Raw genomic sequence first — 21,900 nt, 5'->3', positions numbered from 1 at the left:
ATAACTGGGGAGACAGCATTCCCAACCAGTCATCTCTTGTCAACAAACAAGCTTCCAGAACCTTTAGTCACATCTAATTGAGTTGTTGGTCAAAGGGGTCTCATGGGAATCCCTCCAAACCCCAGGCTGTTATCAGGAGTACAGGTTGCTTTCCACAAACTGACAGCAAGGTCCCATTGCTGAAGACAACACCCATACAGCTCCTCAACATGGAGAAGTCAAGCTGGTGCCTACAGAGAGCCTTCACCCTACCTTCTAGCATCTTTGGTACAGGAAGGCACCCCTCTGCGTGACACTGAAAGAGATATGTAAACACTAAGCCAGCTATAAAACCTTTGATCTTCAATAGTGTTCTGTCTATAAAATGTGCTAGGGCAATGGTGGCACAAAGCTATGGGAGTCACCAACCAGCATCGGAGTTTACTTAAGGCCCTCTCCAGGAGACGACACTGTTGGGTGACCAAGAACCAGAGCCTAGATAGCCCAGGAACCTAGGATAAAGTAAAAACCAAACACTGCTGGTCTAAAACTATAAGAACAACAGCAAAAATGCAGTGATAAATTGACTCCTAATAATATTCATATATATATGTATATGTATATATGCCCTATATTCATAAATCTGTGCCTTGCTCAGCTATCCTCAGAGAAGCTTCTTCCTTTTGCAGAAGATGAGAACAAATACACAGGCTCGCAGCCAAACATTATTTAGAGAGTGAGAGGTCTTGGAACACTCAGCTGGAAATGGGAGATCTCCACTGAATCCCTCCCCTCGGTGGTCAGGGAACTTCATGGAAGAGGATGCAGAAAGAACGTAAGAGCCAGAGGGACGGAGGGCATCAGGGAAGCATGGCCTCTACAGCAATAAGGGTGAAGCTCATCCGAACTCACAGAGACTGAAGCAGCATGCTCAGGTCTGCTCCGGTCTGCTCCGGTCTGTACCAGGTCCTGAATATCATGGCTTCCAGTTTAGTGGTTTTATGGGATTTTCAAGTGGAAACAAGTGGGTTTATGATTTTTTTTTTTTATTGTTTATCATGACATTATGACAGGGTTCTCTGAGTAACAGCCCCGCCATCTTGGTACCACACCTGGCTACATCTCTGATTCGTGTGCCTTTTCTTGGGCTCTTTTTCTTCTGTTGGTTTGTCCTGCCTAATTTGAATATTGTTTCATCTTATTATATGTTAATATTATCTCCCAGAAGCCTGCTCTTTTCTAATGAGAGACAGAAAGGGAGGGAAGGGGAGGTGGGGAGAGGCACTCATCATCGGGATCCATTATGTAAGAGAAGAAACTATTTTCAATAAAAGGAAGAGGAAATAAAAATTAGTATAAAAAAGATTTCTGGTTGTGGGTTCTTTAGGGGACACAAAACATGGACTTCAAGGCCACCCGAACAGTTGTAGTGCCTCATCTGAAGCAGAGAGAGAAAGGACAGGGGGCCCCTCTGCAGCCTGGGGGTGGGTGGTGTCTGGGACCAGACTTACTAAGAATCTGAGAGTCTGTCGGTCTATTGATAGGCTTCTTGGGTGATTTAAAACCTGGGCTCTCTCAGCCTTACAGTACTTGCTAACTTTAGCTGTCCCTTTGTAGCGCATTAAAGTGTTCATTCATTCATTCCACACAGACCCAATGGTGCTTATTTTGGTCCCAGCACTGTGCCAGGGCTAGGGACACAGGGCTTCACTGTGACGTTCAAACCAGGGATCTTTGTGAGGTGGCAGCTAGAGGAGAGAGGACGGTGAAAGGGAGACAGATTAGACGGAGAGGAGCACTTTGAGGGGACCAAGGGGGAGGACAGCAAGAACGTAGGTACCCACTGATCCGCACGCATTTTCCGAAATAGAGGAGCTTAATGGGCTTTGTTTGGGCTGTGAACAATTTATAATTAGCCCAACCAGCTGGCCCAGGCTGGGTGGAGGACTTCCCCCTCCCTCTCTTTGCCGTCTCTGGTTTCAGAAATAGCAAGTTCATGCAGGCATGGTGTGCTTTGCCCAGGCAGAGCAGACTACCCAGGACTGGCAGACGGGGCATGCAGCTCCCTGCAGGGATGTGGGATTCCTTCTGAGGGAGGGAGGTCCCCAGTCCTGCAGTGTCTGGCAAGAGGGAAGAAGAGGCTGTGCTCTCCCCATCTCATTTCTGACACCCACTTTCCATTTCCTCTTCCTCTTTTCAGACCGGATGGGTAGATGCCATGGTCCATGGTGGGCAAGCTCAGTTTCCAGGGACAGTGTGGAGAGATGACTGCAAAGCTCGCCTTCACCCAGTCACCTTGGGCCAGACCCTCCCCATCTCTGCCCGAAACCCCCTCTAACTGAGGCCAGCGCCCAAACTGCCATGCACTTATTGCCGCTGGGCCTCACAAGTTGCCCGGAAGCCCTCAGACGCCTCAGAGATGCAGAAGCTCGTTTGAGTGGGTGGGAAAGGGGTGTCCCTGCCTAGGGGTGCTGGAAGTCATGAGGATGAGAAATGGGGTACGGAGCATCTGTCCCCATATCAGACAGCCATGGCCTGGCTCCATCTCTCCCAGATTGCTGCTGTGGGTTAGATACGGTTTATCCCCAGGAAAACTTACACTCAGGCTTGGCCCCAAAAGTGAGACCTTTAAGAGATGATTGGGTCATCAGGGAGGATTAGAGCGCTGGAATTCTCTCAAGTTGATTAGTTACCATGAGAGCTACTTGGCGTGAAGCAACAGAGTCCTTGGTGTGTGGCATCTTCTGTGTGTGCCCACTTGCCCTTTCACATCCTACCATGAATTGAAGAAGCACCAAGCCCTTGCAAGAAACCAAGAAGGTGGTGCCAGGGACATTCTCTTGAGATTCCCAGCCTGGCAATCATGCGTACGAGTTGACCCAGGCTCAAGTGTTCTGTGACAGTGACAGAGACAGATCAAGATAAATACTCAGAGTGGCCCCACATCTTCTCACTCTCCTCCAGTCCCTAAATACCAATATAGCAATGGTTCACCCTCGTAAGTCAACTTGACTGGAGCCTTCTGGGAGGCACGCCTAAGGAGGTTTCATGAGGAGCCTTGAATGTGGAGGCCGGGGTCTCTCGCTGAAAAACAAGTGTGGAAGGAGAAAGCCGTTGGAGCACTGGTGTCCACTGCTCTCTGATCCCTGACCACAAATGTGATGTGACCAGGCACCTCGTGTTTCCACTGCTTTTCTTCTTTCTGGTTTATTTTTAATTGCTGAGCCATCTCCCCGGTCCCCAACCTTCCTTTTTTAAGCTGCTTTGCCAGGCATTTGGTCACAGTGGTAAGAACAGTAGCTAGTACTAATAAATGCTGTTGGCAGCCACTAGATTCCTCATCGGCAGCTGTGCTGGAAGTGTCTGGAAAATGAAACCCAGCTGAGCATGGGCTGTGGGACCCAGAAAGTCCTCCCAAGAAGGTGTGGGGGAAGCAGAGCCTGGAGGGAAACTAGTCTGCCTCAGCGAGCACTCTTGCCCCTCCCCGGCTGGTGCCCAGCCTCCTGCACACATAGAAGCTGTTCACTGACCGCTGGCTAGGGCTTCCTTTCCCAACTGACTTCACCCTATGTGTTGTCCAACCTGGCTTTGGAAATAAGGTCAAGCCAAAAATGGACTCTTTTGGGGAGAGTCTTCAATGAGTTGCTTATATTAGACACATCTCAGTGGACGGATGGGTGGGGACCACAGTAAAATTTTTTTTTAACTTGTTGAATCAGTTTCACAGAAAGTCAGAATTTCTGACTTCTCTTGAAGTTCTGTAGAGCCACGGTGACATTTGGGGGCTGTCCCTAGAGACAGCCTCCTTCTTACTTTCCAGATCTTATCAGTTCTATGAACGCTGAGTTCTTTCCTCTCCAAATTCTTATGTTAAATGCCTCATTTCTAGGCATTTGATCCATGGGAATAGGGTTATTAAGATGAGGTCAGCCTGGAATAGTGCGGCCCATTGTAGAGAACATAGACACGCAAAAGGGAGAAAGCTATATGAGGGTAAAGGCAGAGACCAGAACAATATGTCCACAGGCCAAGGAGTACCATAGGTTGAAAAAAAATCCTGGAAGCTGAGAGTATCCTGTGATGAGTCCTTCCCAGCACTCTCAGAAGAACTGTGGCCCAACACACAGCTTCTCAGATTTTTCTGCAGAGTCACAGTGGGTTCCTGTTAGTCTTGAGTTACCTAGCACATGGTACTGGTACAACAGCCCTAGGAAACTAGACCAGTCCTCACCACTCCCTAGTATTTGGTAGCTATATGGTTACCTGTCCTGCCCAGACCCAGATATATTTGTTTATAGAACTGTCATCTTTACAGTAGATGTGCTATGGGTTTGATGATTCATGGAAGGGAGCATTCACAAGACCAGGTGTATCAGCATTCCCTTAAGGAAGTTCTCTCTCTCTCTCTCTCTCTTTGTGTGTGTGTGTGTGTGTGTGTGTGTGTGTGTGTGTGTGTTCAGACCTTCACATGGATTCTATTTACTCTCCCAGCCTACCTCCTAGTTACATGTAATCCTACTTCAGTGCACGTGACCTCCAGGAGTTGCTAGGTTTGCAATGGTTTTCAACCTGTGAGTTGTGATCTCTCTGGAAGCCAACATTTCTTTCACAGAGGTCTGTAACTAAGACCATCTGCAAATCAGATATTTACATTATAACTCATAGCAGTGGCAACATTATAGTTTTGAAATAGCAATAGAAATGACTTCATGGTAGACATTACAATGTGAGGAACTTTATTAAGGGGCTGCAGCATTAGGAAGGTCATCACGCTAGAGGGTATAGCAGCAGAAGGCCAACTGGAGTGAGGAACGCCCATGGCGCAGCTTTCATGAGTTGTTGAATGAGTTATCTTGGGGCTTTTTGTTTCTGCATCTTCCCAAGTAACCTCAGTTCCTATAAATAACCCTATAATTTCATCAGTTCACCAACACAGATTTGAATGGCATGATAATTTCTTTGGTCACACAATGTATGAGTCAATTCCTTTTGGTCAGGGAATGATGTCCTCACTTCTGTAGTCTTGGGAGGTGACCTGAAGAGTATGGACCCTACCTAGAGGAGGTAATGTCCCCAAGCTGCAAGAGCTCATTTTCCCATAGCACTAAGCAGGTAACCAGAGTGCTCAACAGAGGACTGAGTGAAATGTGGCTCAGATTTGTCAGCAACTCCTAAACTGAGAAGGACACGGGGGACCACATACAGTATCTCAGATGCTAGGGAAGTGAAGGAAACTCTGACTGCATCATTGAGGCCTTCCCAGGAGTTCTAGGAAGAGATCCTGGACTCTGTTGAAAGGACGAGGGGGTTGTGGGAAGAAAGGCAACTGAGGCCAGCTTCAGGATGCAAGGGCTTAAGAATGACAGGGGCACATAAATGACAAGTATTCTCTACCATGAAGAGGCTAAGGAAGCAGACTGGGGCACAGGAGTAACTTTCTAACATCAACAGTAACAACACACATGGCCTCCCATCCAAGGACCACCTTGGACTCTCTCTCTCTCTCATTTTAATTTTTATTTTTGAGACAAGGTTTCTCTGTGTAGCCCTGTCTTGCTTCAGAACTCATGCTGTAGATCAAGCTGACCTCGGACTCACAGAGATCCCCATGCATCTGCTCCCAGAGTGTTGGGACGAAAAGCGTGTACCACCATTGCCTGGCTGACCTTGTACTTCTAATCTTTCTGCTACCTTCTCCCAGGTGCTGGAATCACAGGTGTGTATCACAAACCTGCTTTAAGTGTGGTTATGGTGTTGGGGACTGAGCCCAAGAACATGTTCATGATATGGTAACACATTACCAGTGGAACTACCTCCTCTGTCCCGCCAATAGCCACTCTCACCAACTTCTCCACTAGTGAAGCTTTTCAGTGCATGCCGTCTCTCAGCACCACTGATCTCTTTCTTAGCCTCTGCTCCAGTTGGGAGTTTCTGCTTAGCTTATCTCCCTCCTCCTCGGGGTGCTTTGAAAAGGTAAGTCTGAGGGACAAGCCATGTCGCCTCCTGCGGAGGGGTCAATAAGTTGGTTAGGGCCACTGCCCATCTCATCAGCCTGGCTCCTCTGTCCCTTCATTCAATTGCTCGTGTGCAAATAGCACAGGATAAAACACACCCTTCTCATGCATCATGTACACCTCTAGAGCATGATAGTGACACGTGTAGTTATAGAGAAAGAAAAGCAGGCAGGGGAAAGGCAGGACTGGAAACCATTTTTATGAGCACCGGGAGGCTAAGAAAGCCTCTGGTCAACTCCAGGCAAGGTGTGAAATGTGAGAGTCAGCCCAGAGCTCTTGGGCAGAAGATGGGGTCAATGCAAAGGTCCTGCAGCAGGAAAATATTCACCACATTCCTAAATGGCTAGAGCTGCCCCATGGTTGGATGCTCACAATGTGTGACTTACAACGTGTGACTCACGATGCCATCATGTTAGGGAAATGTTGCTGTTCTGAGGCAACAGGGCTGAGTACCCAGGAGGGAGACCACGTAGGGGGCTTTAGCAGATGACTCAGGTAGATAGATGGTTACACACGCCTAGACCTGTGTGTGGTTGTGGAGGCTGGAGAGGCCGGATAAGCAAACCTGAAAGTAGGAAGAGGCCTTCTTGTGAAGGAGTGGCTCAGAGGGGGTAGGAGTTGATAAAAGAGTGAAGGGAGGGGGAGAGTGATCAAAATACAATCTATACTTATATGAAATTGTCAAAAAAATTAACAAAACAATACAAAACGGCTGGGTGGCGGTGGTGGTGGCAGTGGCTCACACCTTTACATAGTGAGACCTTGTCTTGAAAAATGAAACAAGTCTCAGTCAAGAACGGGAGAGATAAAGTAGCAGTTAAGAACACGTACTAATCCTGCAGAGCACTCGGGTTCTGTTCTCAACACCCACATCAAACAACTGTAACTCTGGTTGTAGGGGATCTGATTGTGCCCCCCCACTAATCATCATCATCATCATCATTATCACCACCACCATCATCATCATCATCATCATCAGAAGGAAACCAAAAAGCCCTCATGTATTGAATCCCCTGTTCCCAATGTTTAGAGTATGGTGCTGTGTGGCCTATCTTGAAAGAGGTTCAGTGAGCTCACACAGGTGGACTTAATCTGTGAGCCTGCACTTGGATAAGAAGAGGCGCTTAGGGTGCAGACGCACACGGAGGGAAGAGCACGCGAACACTCGTGGAGAAGGCAGCCCTCTGCAAAGTAACCAGAGGCCCGGGGAAACAGCCTGCTACTTGTGATTACTTGTGCTCAGCCTTGCAGGCTTCACCACCAAGGAACAAGGTATTTTTGTAGATAAGCCAGCCAGCCCTAGGTTACTGCCGCTCGGCTCGCTGGGTCTATGTCTGTGTCTAGCTCCTTTGAAAGGCCTTCGCCTAGCTAGTCGCATTGACCCTAACCACAACCCTCTCTCAGATGCAGAAGTGGAGCTCTGAAAAGTGGTGACGAAGGAAGGCCCGGGAGAAGGTGAGCACTTCAGGAGCAAGGCCTTATGGGAAGGGTGCTGCCAGGCTGACTTCTGGTCCTCTCTTTATCTGTAGCCTGTGGAAGGTCAGACCTGTCTCATCTCTGTCTCTTCCTACCCTGCCCCTCACAAAGCCAAGGTGGGATCCCTCTGCACTCTCATGGACCACAGTGTGCCTGTGTCTGTGTAGGGCCTGCGGTCTTATGTTGGACCCTGTGTTAACCCAAACTCTAATTTCGGACGCTGAGGTCAGTGGGGGTGGGGAGGAGAAAGGCGGCTTCGGGTGGGAAGGGTATGCGAGTGTCTCAAAGCTGCCCGTTCTCAGGCGCGGACTTGCAGACCTGCTGGGGAGGCAGGGTAGCAAGAATATTCGAGGATTCTTGTACTCCTCAGCTACCTTGCTCAGTCTAGTCATGACTCGAGTTCTTACTGAGGCTCGGATCCATGCTCTATAATTCTTTGTGTGGTCTTTCAGCAGCCAGGAGAGTCGTGGGCTAGAGAGCACGCCTGAGAAGCCGAGGATGGTGGCTCTGTCTGTAACAGTTGTCCTAACCAAGAACCAGCTCCTCGCATACCCGGTCTGCAGTTGGCTGCACACTCCCCACACCCCTGTGCTGGGCAGAGAACCAAGAAGGAAGCTTGGGCGTAAGAGGACGGAAACTGCCAACTAGTGTGACAAAGATCTAAACCACCCACGTGGTCTGTAATCCTCTGCCTGCTCCGCCTCCCCCACCCATGACCTCAGCCTGAGATCCTCAGCCTGAGAACCGCAGCTTGGATTTGTGCTCCTCAAGGTCTGTGACGCTCAGCCATTTTCACAGGGCTGCAGACAGGAGCTGGCCGGGGGCTCCAGCCCTCTGCCTCTGACAACAGTTGATTGGGAAATACCCTGGCTAGCCTAGGGTACACTAGAACAAAAAAAAAAAAAAAAAAAAAAAAAAAAAAAGGAATATCTTTGGGGCTGGAAAAGCAGAGGCTACAGTAACCTTGAAGCAACTGCTGTCTCTCTACGGCTCTGTCCCTGAGCCACACAATCTGTGTTTCTGGAATCTACCCAGAGGCCTCTTCCTTCTTCATTGAAGTCACACCTGTAGAGGCCTGGCCTTTTTTTTCCTTCCCAGGCCTGAGGGGCACTGTGTGTCTAGAGCTGAACATGCTGGACTGAGTTCAGGCTAGAATGAAATAGGGATGGCGAAGGGGCTCAGAAGCATACCCTGTGTCTTTTAGGGGACTGCCTTCTGCCTCTGTCAGAGGGTAAGACTGACCTGAGGGAAGTTATCCTGGGACCCAACTTTGTTGGAGATATAGTGGGACTATAATTGACCAGGCATGCTTGCTCAGGATGGAAAAGGCTATAGGGCCCCAGATCTAGGTACCCATAAACAGCCCAGCAGAAGCTGCTGACCACATTGTTCAGAGCCTCTCAAGCTGTGACCACAGGGGTGGGACTGGCACCTTCTGAAAGAGGATGGCCACAGGGTAGTGACTGTCTTTCTGTGACCTGCTGTGTGGTCTTACCTCATGGTCACAAGTTCTACTTTGGGACTAGTTTCTTGGATTCATTTCTTTCTTTCTTTTTGTCTTTCTTTTTTTAAAAAAGAAACATTAGTAGAACTGTCTTCACTCCTCGATCTCCTATTTCTTTTAACCTCCCATAGCCTCCATCCTTTCTGGGTACCTGGTTTCACTTAGCAGACCAGTCAGTGTCCTGCTTATCATCGGGGAATTCTGTAGTTTCAGAAAGTGGAAGCTGCTATGTTCTGAGACTCTCCTCCTTGGGAAGGAGGCAATGTGTGAGACTCAGGGAGCACCTCAGAGTGCTCAGAGCTGGAGTGGAGGGATGCTGGGGGTCTGACCTGACCTTCCCAGGACTAGAACAAGAGAGAGCACTGTGGGAAAGAGAACAGGAGGAAATGTTGGGGGTGGGACATCTGGGTCTGGGACAGGAGCCCTGTGTTCTGACCGGAACGTGGGGCAGTGGATGAGATGGAAAGACATGGGGTAAATAGGTAGGGCTAGGACTAGGAGGACGTAGAACTTCCTGTTGGAAGAGCCTGAGGAAGAATTCTGATGCAGGTGATGTAGGAGTTCAAAGGCTGTTATGGGCACGGGATACGCAGAAGGAAGATAGTGGCTAGAGAGAGGTGATCCAGGGAAGGAGCTTTTGTGGATCGAGTAACCAACCACCTGATAACCTCAGGGCTCCGCTGTAGGATCCTAATGTGGGACAGGGCAGAAAGGTCCATGCACTCTGAGTTCAGAATAGGAATGTCCGTGCGAGGGGTCCATGGATTTGGTCTGAAACTAGGCGGTGAGGACTCAGTAGACCAAAGCTTGAGGCTAGAGAGGTCAGAGGCGGGCGTGAAGCAATTGGCAGGGCCATAGTACAAAAAGGCAGCAACTGATAGTAATTAGGGAGAAGCGCTTGGTCTCTTTTGTGAGCATAAAATGAGATGCTCAGAAATGCTGGCAGCAGGCCAAGCCAGGGCAAGCCACAGACAACAGCAGCTGTGTTATTACTGAAGAAGCCAGCTTCGTCTGGAGCCACACTAGGTGCCCTTTCTGCCCTGCCTTGACTATTTACAGGGCTGGACTCTGGTGAGCTTCATCTTCTTTGCCCATCTCCAGCTCTGAGACCCCTTCCCCGACCTTGTGGAAGCTCTATTCTATGTGTTCCTGTCTTTAGTACCTTCCCGTCTCTAGAGGACTGAGTTAGGTGCCTGCTCTTTCAGCTGGCCATTTGTAAAGGGAGAGCTATATACACTCCAGTGCCAACTGGAAGACCTAGTAGAAGGCTAGGGATGACAGGCTTCTGGGACACAGGAGGGACCCCTCTGAGGTCCCTGAAGAAATGATATCGTTGTCCTGGATGTAGGTTCAGCTACTTTTGGACAGCCCTGGGGACACTAGCGAGCGTTCCAAATGCAAACAAGGAAACTCCATCCCAGCAAAAGCCCAGGCAAGGCAGGGGTGGTATTCAAATGGCCATCTGCAAGTCAGAACCCGCTGCCCATTGGCAGATGCTACGATCCGATCACCTGTTCAGCTTCTAATCTTCATCTACCCACCCCTTTGTGCTTTCCTGTCTGCACAACATCCATGGGACTGCTGGCCCCTTTGGCCCACTGATTACTGCCTTGTCTACTCCACAGCTGGCACTCCTCTGACCCATTTCTTATAGCAACACCAGGGTCCTAGAAACGCAGCTTCCACAATGGCTTTCAATTACCTTTCAGGTAAGTCTAGCTCTTCAACTAGGCAAACAGGCTCCCCGCCCAGAGGACAAGTTGTCTGCTACATTCCTAGTCGTCTTTCTCTCAAAAACTCGACGTCAGGCCTATGGAAGTCTCCCTGAATTCTCGGACCTCTTTGTGTAGCCTAGCTGGCCCCAGACTCACTCTATAGCCAAGGGTGAGTCTGAATTCCTGATCTTCCTGTCTCTGTTTCTCAAGTGCCAGGATTACATGGGCGTGTTGCCATGCCCATTTTAGGGAGTACTGGGGATCAAACCCAGGGCCTTCATGCACTCTGGGCAAGCATTCTAACACTGGAACCACATTCCCAGCTCCTGAATTTTATTTTCAGTGCTTACATCACTATCTTCCTTCTAGGTTTTCAAACGACTGTATCCATTGTAGCCAGAGGTGGTAGAGCATGCCTTTAGTCTAAGCACTTGGGAGACTACAGCAGGCGACCTCCGAGTTTGAGGCCTTCTAGCACTTCATAGTGATTATTTTTTTTAAATCTATTTTATTTATTTATTTGAGGAAGGGTCTCTGCGTGCAGTCCTGACTGTTCTGAAACAGTAGATATGTAGATAGATTGACCTTGAACTCACAAGCGATTTTCCTGCTCTGTCTCCCAAGGGCTGGGATTAAAAGTGTGCACCACAGTCCTGGGCTCCATTGCATTTAGCAGCTTACTAGGGAGAATTTGATTCATCAGCTCAGGGGACATGGCTTCTGGATTTCTTCTTCAGCCCCCTTTCCAGGTCTTCTGGACATCAGAGGTGTGCACAGTGGAATGGGTAGGACCATCTGTTTCTGCCTGTTTCCTACCTGCAACCCTGTGCTCCTGGAGGGTCTTCTTTCCAACTGCTAGCCCTCGTTGAAAGGGTTTTGTGTTGAAAGAGTATCTTGGCTAAGGAATGCCACAAAAACCATACCACACACCAGAATTCAGGCAAGATTGATTGGGTGGGAAGAGATGCAAAATGGCTGCCTCCGAGGAGGCAGTGGTGGACCGTATCTTGAAGGCTGAGTTTATAGGGGCTACGGAGCATGGGTACAGAGAAAATACAGCATGCTGGCAACAGGGAAATGCATTGATTCCATTGTCTGTTAGTGATGATAGGGCATTGGTTCTGAGCCATTAAAGGCAGGGAGGAACCTGGTCCTAAAGGGCAAAGGACTTTCAGTGGTTTCCAGTATACCCAACACGCAGAGGCCAGAACAGTTCCTAAATCTTATTAGGTGCTTAGCACAGGGATAGCAGCAAATTCAACTAAAAAGCTACAAGAAATCTTCCTGCCTCTGCCTCCCTAGGGCTGGGACTAAAGGCGTGTGCCACACCTTTATCAAGAAAAGTATTAATCTATAATCTGTTCTGTGTCTCAGAACCCTTTCCACTGTGTTGGCAGCATACTTTGCCTTTCTGGGAAATTCTATGCTCCTTCCCAACAGTCCACTTGTATGCGGTTTATTCCATTTTCTCCCTCCTGTCTGCAGCAGAAGCCAAGCCAGTATACCCCTCTGAGTCAGGCAGCACCGTGGGGAAGAGGTAGGTCATTAGGAGGGTGTAGCAGTAAATATTAAACAATGGTGCATGACTCCAGGCATCATACCTGCTACTCTCTGTCCCCTGCGGTCTCTTGCCCCCGTGGTTAGCCTCATGTAGCAGCTGCCCTCTTGAGGCTTTCTGCTGCGAACTCTGCTCACATTTCCAGCATCTGCCTCCTGTGCAGTTATGAACTTATGATCACAGTTCCCAGTAACCCGACAAATTCAAAACTCTTAAGGCTTGTGATTTATGAATCAGATTTGTATCAGTAAATTCTCACTCCACAGAACGTCTACACTATAAACTCTGAGCCAATTGATATTGATGCAAGCTGTCCACCTAGATAAGATAAATTGTCCTGTAATAATCCATCCCTTATATGATATTCATAGCTACCTGTGGCTATTTAAAGCTACATGGTGGTGGGTCATCCTTCTCCTCCTCCATCTTCTCCTATCTCCCCTGCCTCTCAAAAAAAAAAAAAAAAAAAAAAAAAAAAAAAAAACAACAACAACAACAAAAAACCCTCTTTGCCCACCTTTCTTTTTCACTGTCCAGTCACAGACCTTGCCTTCTTGTGCCTGCCCTCACCTTCATATATCAACCACAGAAGGGCGGGCTCTTAACAGTGGCTGCCATCAGCTCCCACTTTATCCATAGTTGACATTTGTCCCTCCAGTCTTTGCTGAAGATGTATTTTCATCTAGATGGTAGATGACAATTTCTAGGCCTAGTGGCTTCATTCCTATCCAAGAGTCCTTATCATTCCAAACCCCTAGGTTGGACTTTGAGAAGACAGCCAGAGAGGAATGAGGTGATAGACAACAAGGCCACTAAACCCCATGTCCTTCCTCAGGGTGGGATGAGCCTGGTCAGTCCCTGGAAAGTCTTTTAGTATGCAAACGAAGTAGGGTGTAAGGTTCATGGATCCTCTGCTATTAAATGGGGGCAGGAATGGTTCTTCTGAGGCAGGGGCTTCAGAGTCAGTCTAGGAATGAGTAGAAGACACAGCTTCAGTGTGGGAGGCTGGCTGGGGATGTTCACACTTGTCATTGTGGTGGAAAGAGGGCTGCCTTGGCAAACCCCTTCTACCCTTTGCAAATTATTGTTATTAATGAAAACAGTGTAGAAACTGTTGATATATTTCAACACTAATACCCAATGAGCTCTTTCACATGTGAATAATCAGAACACCCATGACCTCAGCCTTCTGTGTTTGTGTTGAGAACATTCAGAACTCTTGCTCTTTGGAAATAACCACTAAAGGTCAGCTGCATATGAAGTGGAGGCCAAGGTTCCCTCTTTCTTCATTTATACTTCTCCAAAGTTCCTTGTCCTTAGGGACCCCAGGGGGGAGCCCCACTTTCCCAGGAGATTTTTGATCTTGGTTGACACTAACAAAGCAATCTGTGGGGTCATTTGGGCAAAGGTAGAGAGTGGACAGACCAACCCTCTGCCCCTGTGACACACTGGTTTCTTTTAGTCAATACAGTGGGTAATTCTGATACATATGTCAATAATCTCTAAAAGAAAAATCATGCCCAAACTGGTCTGAGACAAAATGTTTTGTGTGTAATACAACTATTGACCTCCTCCAAGGCTTGTGATGAGGGTCAATAGTCCTGGCAAAATGTATAAGAAATTTTCTGATGACATTTAATGAAATGAAAGGTTATTCTTAGAAATCAGTGCTTGGCCCACCCAGCTGGCTGGTAGAAGGAATTCAGTGAGCAAGTTTGTGTTAGAGATACAGGGACAGAAAAACATCTCATCTGCTTCCACAAAGATTGGCTCCCACACAAAAGTCCTGAAATAGCATAGTATCAAGTAGAAGGTCAACCCAAGACTACAACTAAGAAATGGATGTGGATACTCATACACTCCAGCAAGTAGGGGTGTGTGTGTGTGTGTGTGTGTGTTCATGCATGCACTCTCGAGAGACAGAGAGACAGCAGAGAAACAGAGACAGACAGACACAGAGAGAGATTGTGAGAGTCAAAGTTATGTTTTAAGTTTTAATGACTGTGCCTAAGAGATCCATAAATCAATGCCTCTAACCTCTAAGCCCCTTGGCCAAGAATAGATACTTCCAGAAATACTGGAGGCTATTGTGAAAACAAGACACATGTTTTGGCTACCCTGAACAAGTTTGTTTGACCCAACTGCACCAGATGTGCTTGATCACATGTAGGCAGGAGGTATGTGACAAGAAACATCAGGGTGGACGCTTGCCCTGACTGGATGTAGGCGGGAGGTACACAGGCAGGAAGTACATCAGGATACGTTCTCGTTCCTGATTGAACCTGGTGGGAAATATGTAGCCTTATGGGTTTGCTTTCATAAGCCTCTGGAAAAAAATGACTGTCATTTTCAGGGGACCCTGGAATGATGCTGTCCACACTCCATCATCTTGGCCAGCATTTAATTAAGGCATGCTTCATATTTAGCTCAAAAACTGTGTTCTTATTCTCTCTCACCCAGTAGGAGTAACAATGTCTCAAGGGGTAGAAGAGCTAGGCACGAGGAGAGCTGTCCTGGGTTTCCTGTCCATGTGTGTGGCAACCGCCCTGCTGCCCTGCAGGCTGTGAATCAAATGAGTAAAGATAAGAAGGAGACACACTTGGACGAGTAGACAGCAGCTTGCTAACCTGGGATAACTGTAACATATCACATATTTCAGAGGTGATCTGGCCTATTCCAAGAAAGCTCAGAACACATGCTCTCAAGATTGCCAGCAGAGGCACCAAGAGATGCTTATATTCTTTGCTCCCAGCCACATTCTGCACAATAGGAGGTAAAACTTAGACTTAGCAATTTGTGTCCATTAGCGAGCGAATGGGTAAGTAAAATGCAGTATAACATTGGATTATTAGTCACGGAAAGGAAGGGGATTCTACCACGTATAGGGGAACTTAAGCCTTCTTTCTACTCTGCATATCTAATAGTTTAGGTCTCTGGAATAAGTTAATAGTAGGCAAACTGAACAAGAGAGACAAGATTCCAGTTTTATGCATGTGCAGTTTTATGCAGAAGTCATGTAAGGCGGGAAACCAAAGGGTCAGAAGATTGAAGTTCTGCTTTCCAGAAAGAACTAGGGATTTAAGGCTTTGGGGAAGGTGGTGGTAGGCAATGGGAGGATCTGGGGAGGAACTGCATTGGTACACAAAGGTTGTCTTGTTAAGCAGATAAAGTTACAGGTAGTGGCCCGGAAGCATAGGTGACAGGATGTGCCAAAGTCTGTCCAGGTGATACATTGACCTTCGCTCTCTTTTTCTGAGTCACATTCTTCCAACCAATGAGCTGAGGAAGAGAGTTACACTGCAGGCAGGTAAGGTAAGATCATACATACCTTTCATTTAACATAATCTGAGCACCAGAGAGCCACATCTAGAGGTACTCACCAGATGAGCCTTTTATGATGAACCATCTGCAAAAGGATATACATCCTAAAAAAGCCCTATGAGTCCCACCTACAGGATGTAACCTGGCATAGTTTCACTTCTGTTGCTCTGACAAAATAGTTCAACTAAAAAACAACTTTAAAACAAAGCAACAGCAACAACACAAAGTCAGAAAACTACCCTGGGCAGGTTGCCAAAAGGCTTTAGTTCCAGCACTCAGGAGGCAAAGGCAGGAGGATCTCTGTGAGTTCAAGGCCAGCCTAGCTTACATAGAGAGTTCTAGGCTAGCTTGAACTACATAGTGAGACTGCGTCTCAAATAAACAAGCCAAAGAACAAATAAAAGCAATTTAAGGAAGAAAGGGTGTGTTTGACTTACAGTTCTAGGTTACTCTCCATTATTGTGGAGACTTCGAGGCAGGAACTTAAAACATTTACAGTCAAGAGTAGAGGGGAAAGAATGCTTGCCTGCTTGCTGTTTATCTAACTGTCATCTGTAGGACCCCCTGCTTAGGGAATAGTACTGCCCACAATGAGCTTGGGCTTTTTATATCTATTAACTAATAGTCAAAACAATCCCCAGTAGACACACCCACAGGCCAATAGGCTCTCTTCACAACTCTAGGTTTTGAGTAGATGTTTAAAACTATCACAGGGCTGGAGTGAGGTCTCAGAAGTTAAAGGCACACAGTGGAGTGTGATGGTGCACACCTTTAATCTCAGTGCCCAGAGGCAGAGGCAGGTGAATCTCTGTGGGTTGAAGGCAGCCTCATCTACATAGTGACTTTCTGGATAGCCAGAGCTACTTGGTGAACTTTGTTTCAAGAAAAGAGAGACAGAGAGGAGAGACAGACAGACAGAGAGAAGAGAGAGGAGAGAGAGGCAGAGACAGAGAGATTAGGAAAAAGTACATACTGGTCTTACAAAAGACCTGAGTTTGATTTCCAGCATTAATAATCATCCTGAACACTTAAGAGAACATACTGTTCTTACAAAGGGACTTCTTTATCTTCCTTCTATTTTTGAGGCAGAATCTTGGCTATGTAGACCAGGCTAGCCTCAAATTGTTTCCTCTACTCCCTGTGTACTGGGACACCTGGCATATACTACCACACCTGTCTGGAAGCAGGGATTCTCTGCTAATCTCCAAGGCAGAGTTTCTGTTCACTCTTTGCAACACTTTCCCTCCTCTCCCATTCCTCTGTTAACTATGTCCTGGGTTTGAGGTCTTCTGACTCACCCAAGTGTCCTTCTAGCAACTTCTTCCCAGTTGCCCTCCATCTCAGCCACCACAGCAATGACCGGACAAGGCCAAGGCCATAGGCACAGGCATAACCCAGAAAGAAAGAGGGTCTTTTCCTGCTCTCTTATTGGCTCTCCTTGACTTCCCTCCTCCCAGCACAGGCAGGAAGGCAGCCTCTGTTGATTATAAGACGGCTCATGGCTGTCAGTTCTGCTTGAATAAACTCCTTTGTCCTCAAGAATTTTCCCATGTCAAACATTTAGTCTGCTGTGCTCTGGGTCAGCGAACAAGGAGATGAGTCTGAATTTTTAAACAACCTTATAAATGGAAGACATCTGTCTGCAAGGCAGACACACACATCTGTTACACTGTCCCCAGCTCTCAAGACCCTCCCTTAAAAAAACCATTGTTCTACATTTCAGATGCTAAAAAGTATAATTTGAAAATGATCTATTTAATAATATAGAGATATGTTCTTGGGAGATGGAAGTCCACCAGACCCACCTCCCCAAACCACTGCCCCATGGAGCAATTAACTATTAATAATAGTTTGATGCATATGTCTCCTTGAAAGCTCAGATTTTTGCCCCCGGAACACAGACATTACTATTATCCACTATTGCAACAGACCTTGCAGAAATGAAGATATTTTAGAGACAGCCTAGTGTTTCTCAGTCTATCATATTATTGAAAAAAACATGAGCTCAAGAAGTGGGGATTTCCCCCATGAATCTCATGCTGCGTGAAGGCAAAGTGGGGAGGGGTGTGGGGGCTTGTTTCCCAGAAACAGACTTACAGCTTGTCAGACACCTTAGAGGATAAGCGTGAAGTCTAGACAAGGACAGGTCAGTGGTGGATGGGCCAGTGTGGACAGGACCCACCTTGCTGGGGACTGCTTAGCTCTGAACATCCCTACTCCATTTAAACTCTAGCCTGACTTTCGGAACCCTAAGAACGGGCTTGAAGGAATGCCACTGGATCTTTTTGTCCCTCTCCACAGTGTGACCATATGAAATACATCTCCCTTTTCAGCTTTATTACTAATTTGGTTGTCTTTAATTGGGTCCTCAAGGATGGGAGGCTGGATTTGATTTCTTGGGATACAGGCTTGTGGCCTTAAGTTTGGTAACGTGTTTCTATGGATTCTGTTTGGCAATCGCCTTTAGACACTTATTAAACTTTTAATATCAGAACCTCATGGTTTTCTTAGTTGAAGACGTTCTATCTTGTCTATGAATAATCACGGATTTAACGAGCTCCCTGGTGGTATTTGGAATCCAACCTCACTCTTCCCAGTGTTTCCATTATACAGTGGCTATAGTTGTACATACATTTGTTTACTCTTGTGTTCTATAGATACTGGAGGTGTTTCTAGAGGCTGTTAGGAAGCCCATAGGCACTAGCTTTAAATGCTAAAGTCAAAACAATGGAGTCGTAGGAAGAAAAAAATTTATTTAAAATTATTGTGGTGGTGGTGGTGGTGATGATGGTGATGTTTTTGTATACTGTGTGAGGGTTAACACCCATGCCATGACTCCCATGTGACAATCAGAGGACTCCTCCACCTTTCCCTCATGGTCAGAGGGTCTAACCCAGGTCAGGCTTGTGTGGCAAGTGCTTTCCCCACTGGACCATCTCACCCTTCCCCAAACGACTTCTTTTCCTCACCTATGGCACGGTCTACAACTGATACTTGTATAACAAAGGGCAGTTTGCTGAAAGAAAAGGATTCGCCATTTATTGACTGAAATTGTATGTGAAATGGAAGCCTTCAGACACGGGGAGAACTGAATCTTTCTGCTAAGACACAATGGGTGGACAGCTGCGTGGGGTGGCTGAGCAGAGAGGAAGGTTACACGACAAATGTGCTGGGGCTGGGTGGGTTTAGCAAGGTCTGTTTGTTCACATTCCTTTCTGCTTCCAGGTACCACAGAGGACACCTGTCACACTTCCTCCAGCCGAATGTTCTCAGCGTGCCAAGGGATCAGGCTTTGAGTGGCTTCACCTAACTTAATAAGAATTAGATCTGCCAGGTCCTGGGGCTGCACACCTTTAATCCTAGCACTCGGGGAGAGAGAGGCAGGTGGGTCTCTGAGTTCCAGGCCTGGTCTACAGATGGAGTTCCAGGATAGCCAGGGCTACACAGAGAAACCCCATCTTACAAACCAATAAAACAAACAAAAAATTAAAAAAAAAAACACTATCTTGAGTGTAGTGGCAGTTGTATAACCGTATGTTTACAACTTTTAAAGCTTTATAATTTTTAAAAAATTAAAAATTAGGGCTGGAGAGTTGGCTCAGTGGTTAAGAGCACTGACTGCTCTTCCAGAGGTCCTGAGTTAAATTCCTGGCAACCACATGGTGGCTCACAACCATCTGTGATAGGATCTGATGCCCTCTTCTGGTGTGTCTGAAAACAGTGACAGTGTATTCATGTACATTAAACAAATTAATTAATTAAAAAATTAAAAATCAATCAATTTTGCTACATAATAAAAAAGATAAAAACCTCCCCAAAGGTGACTTGTCTTTAAGAAGCCCACATCCATGTTCTTGGGTCTATGTTTCTTTCTCCTGAGCACTATTTTTTTCTGCTTAAGGCCATATTGCAAAGTCTTTAATCCCACTTCTATGTTATTAAAAAATAGTATCAGACCTAGAAAGATAAGTGACCAAATTTTAATCTCAGGCTACAATTCATTTTAAAAATATTTAGCCAGGTGATGGTGGCGGTACACACCTTTGATTCCAGCACTTAGGAGACAGAGGCAGGCAGGTCTCTAAGTTCAAGGCCAGCCTTATCTATAGACTGAGTTCCAGGATATCTAGGGATCCATAGAGAAACCCTGTCTTAAAATACATAAAAGTATTATTATGTGTGTGTGTGTGTGTGTATGGTGTGGGAACATCTGTGGGGCAGCCAGAGGATAACTCCGTGGAAATGGTTCTCTCCTCCCATCTTTATTTGTGTTCTTGGAGTTGAACTTGTCCTCCATGTTTGTGTAGCAAGCTCCTTTGCCTGATGAGCCATCTGACCAGCCAAGTGAACCACACTTTAATTAAAACAAATAAAGTAACTGGCCTGTTGAGAATTAAGTCTGACACCAACCCCAACTTTATGACCATTGCATTGAATGAGCTCTGACCTCATATATGACTCACCTTGCCTGTTCCTAGGGCATCATGGGAGGAAATGGAGCATTTCAGAGTCAGGAAGTCAAAACAGTTATGTGATGAAAACCTATCTTCTGTTTCAAGATGTGGTGAAACCCCCACTGGCTCCCATCACCAGGTGTTAGGTAGGAAACTCACTTATGAGTCAAATCAGAACCTCAGTGTGATTGGTTTATTGACTGGACACAGACCAAGACAGAACTCTCAGACTTAGTCCAACACAGACTCAAGCCTGTAAAGTCATCCTGTGTTTTTCTGGTGTCTTAGAGTTTTTTGATTTTTAAAAGGTATATTTTTCTCTTAAATGCATGAGTATTTGTCTATATGTATGTGTCTCAAACCCTTATATTCATTCATGTGTGACTCAGAGGCTGAAGGGGGGTTGTGGCCCCTCAAGTTACTGAGCTGCTATGTGGGTGACAGGAACTAAACCCAGATCTTTGGCAAGAGCCACAGGTGCTCTTTCCTGTTAAGCCACCTCTCCATTCTCTGGAGTATTAGTTTTGATCACCTAAAGAAACAGAGATATGAGTTTGTAAACTGTGGGGAAGCAGCCAGGAAGGTGGCTCAGTGGATAGAAGCACTTGCCTCATGACCTAAGTTTGGCTCCCAGAACCCACATAGGAAGCAGATGCAGTGGCCTAAATCTGTAATCCTGACATTCCTACAGGAAGAGAGGGAGGGAGAGAGAGAGAGAGAGAGAGAGAGAGAGAGAGAGAGAGAGAGAGAGAGAGAGAGGAGAATCAGTAGAAACAGAAACAAGAGAGGCTGCTTCAGTAAAGAGGAAGGTGATAGCTGATTTTTAATGTCCACACACCAGGGTGTCAGGTCTCACAGACACCTACATAACACATACCGCAAAATAACTTTAATAAGATTAACAAAAAATTTGTTTCATGTGTATGAGTGTTTCGCCGGAACGTATATGTACGATGTGTGTGCAGTATCCACAGAAGCCAGAAGAGGGCACCAGATTCTCCTAGAACTGGAGATCTGAATGCTTGTGTGGGGCTGGAATCATGTGGGTGCTGGAAACCAAACCCGAGTCTTCCACACAAGCAACAAGTGCTCTTAACCACTGAGCAATTCCACCAGTCCTGGAAGTAAGTTGTTTTAAAGTAAGGAAGTAGCAATAGAGGAAAGAGACCAGAGTTTTTCTACAGAGGAGCCCAGGAACTATGATGCTCACCCAAGAACTTCCTGCTCCTCAGTGGTTGAGGCCTACTTCTGGCTACTTGAAAACTCCAGCACTTTCAGTTTGGATTGCTTCAGGATTTCAGTATTCAGTTTGTCCGGATAAAACTCCACAGGCAGAGTTGTGGGTATTAGCCACACACAGCACCTCTGTGCAGGGTTGCCACCCACAGAATCAGACACTGTAGCTTGAACACTATCACATCTGCTAGAGCTGGTTAAAGTTCCCGACAACACCAGAGTTTTTATTTAGTGATAAGGAAGGACTTGGTGTAGTAATCACCCAGGCCACAGAGGAATTGACTAAGTGCTCATCTTTCTTGCTCAGTGTCTTCTCTTTTGTATTATTGTTTCTTTTTGGTCTCTGCAAGACTGAAGGGGGTTGAGAGAGGAAAGGGTGGGCTTAGGAAAGGCTTGCTTCCCCCTACCCTCAGTTGTAGCCAATTTGCTCCATGCCCACCAGCTATTTCATGTCCTCGTTGTAATGTGCCTACTGTCATTGATGCAGAAAAATAACTTGACCCAGAGCAGGGTCATGCTGACCACATACCCTGTTATGTTCCATACATTATGAGATTTGTTAATTTAAAAAAAAGATTATTTATTATTTGTAAGTACACTGTAGCTATCTTCAGACCCACCAGAAGAAGGCATCAGATCCCAT

This window comes from Micromys minutus, assembly GCF_963924665.1.
Source record: "Micromys minutus genome assembly, chromosome: 19".
NCBI lineage: Eukaryota > Metazoa > Chordata > Mammalia > Rodentia > Muridae > Micromys > Micromys minutus.
This window is presented reverse-complemented; position numbering follows the sequence as displayed.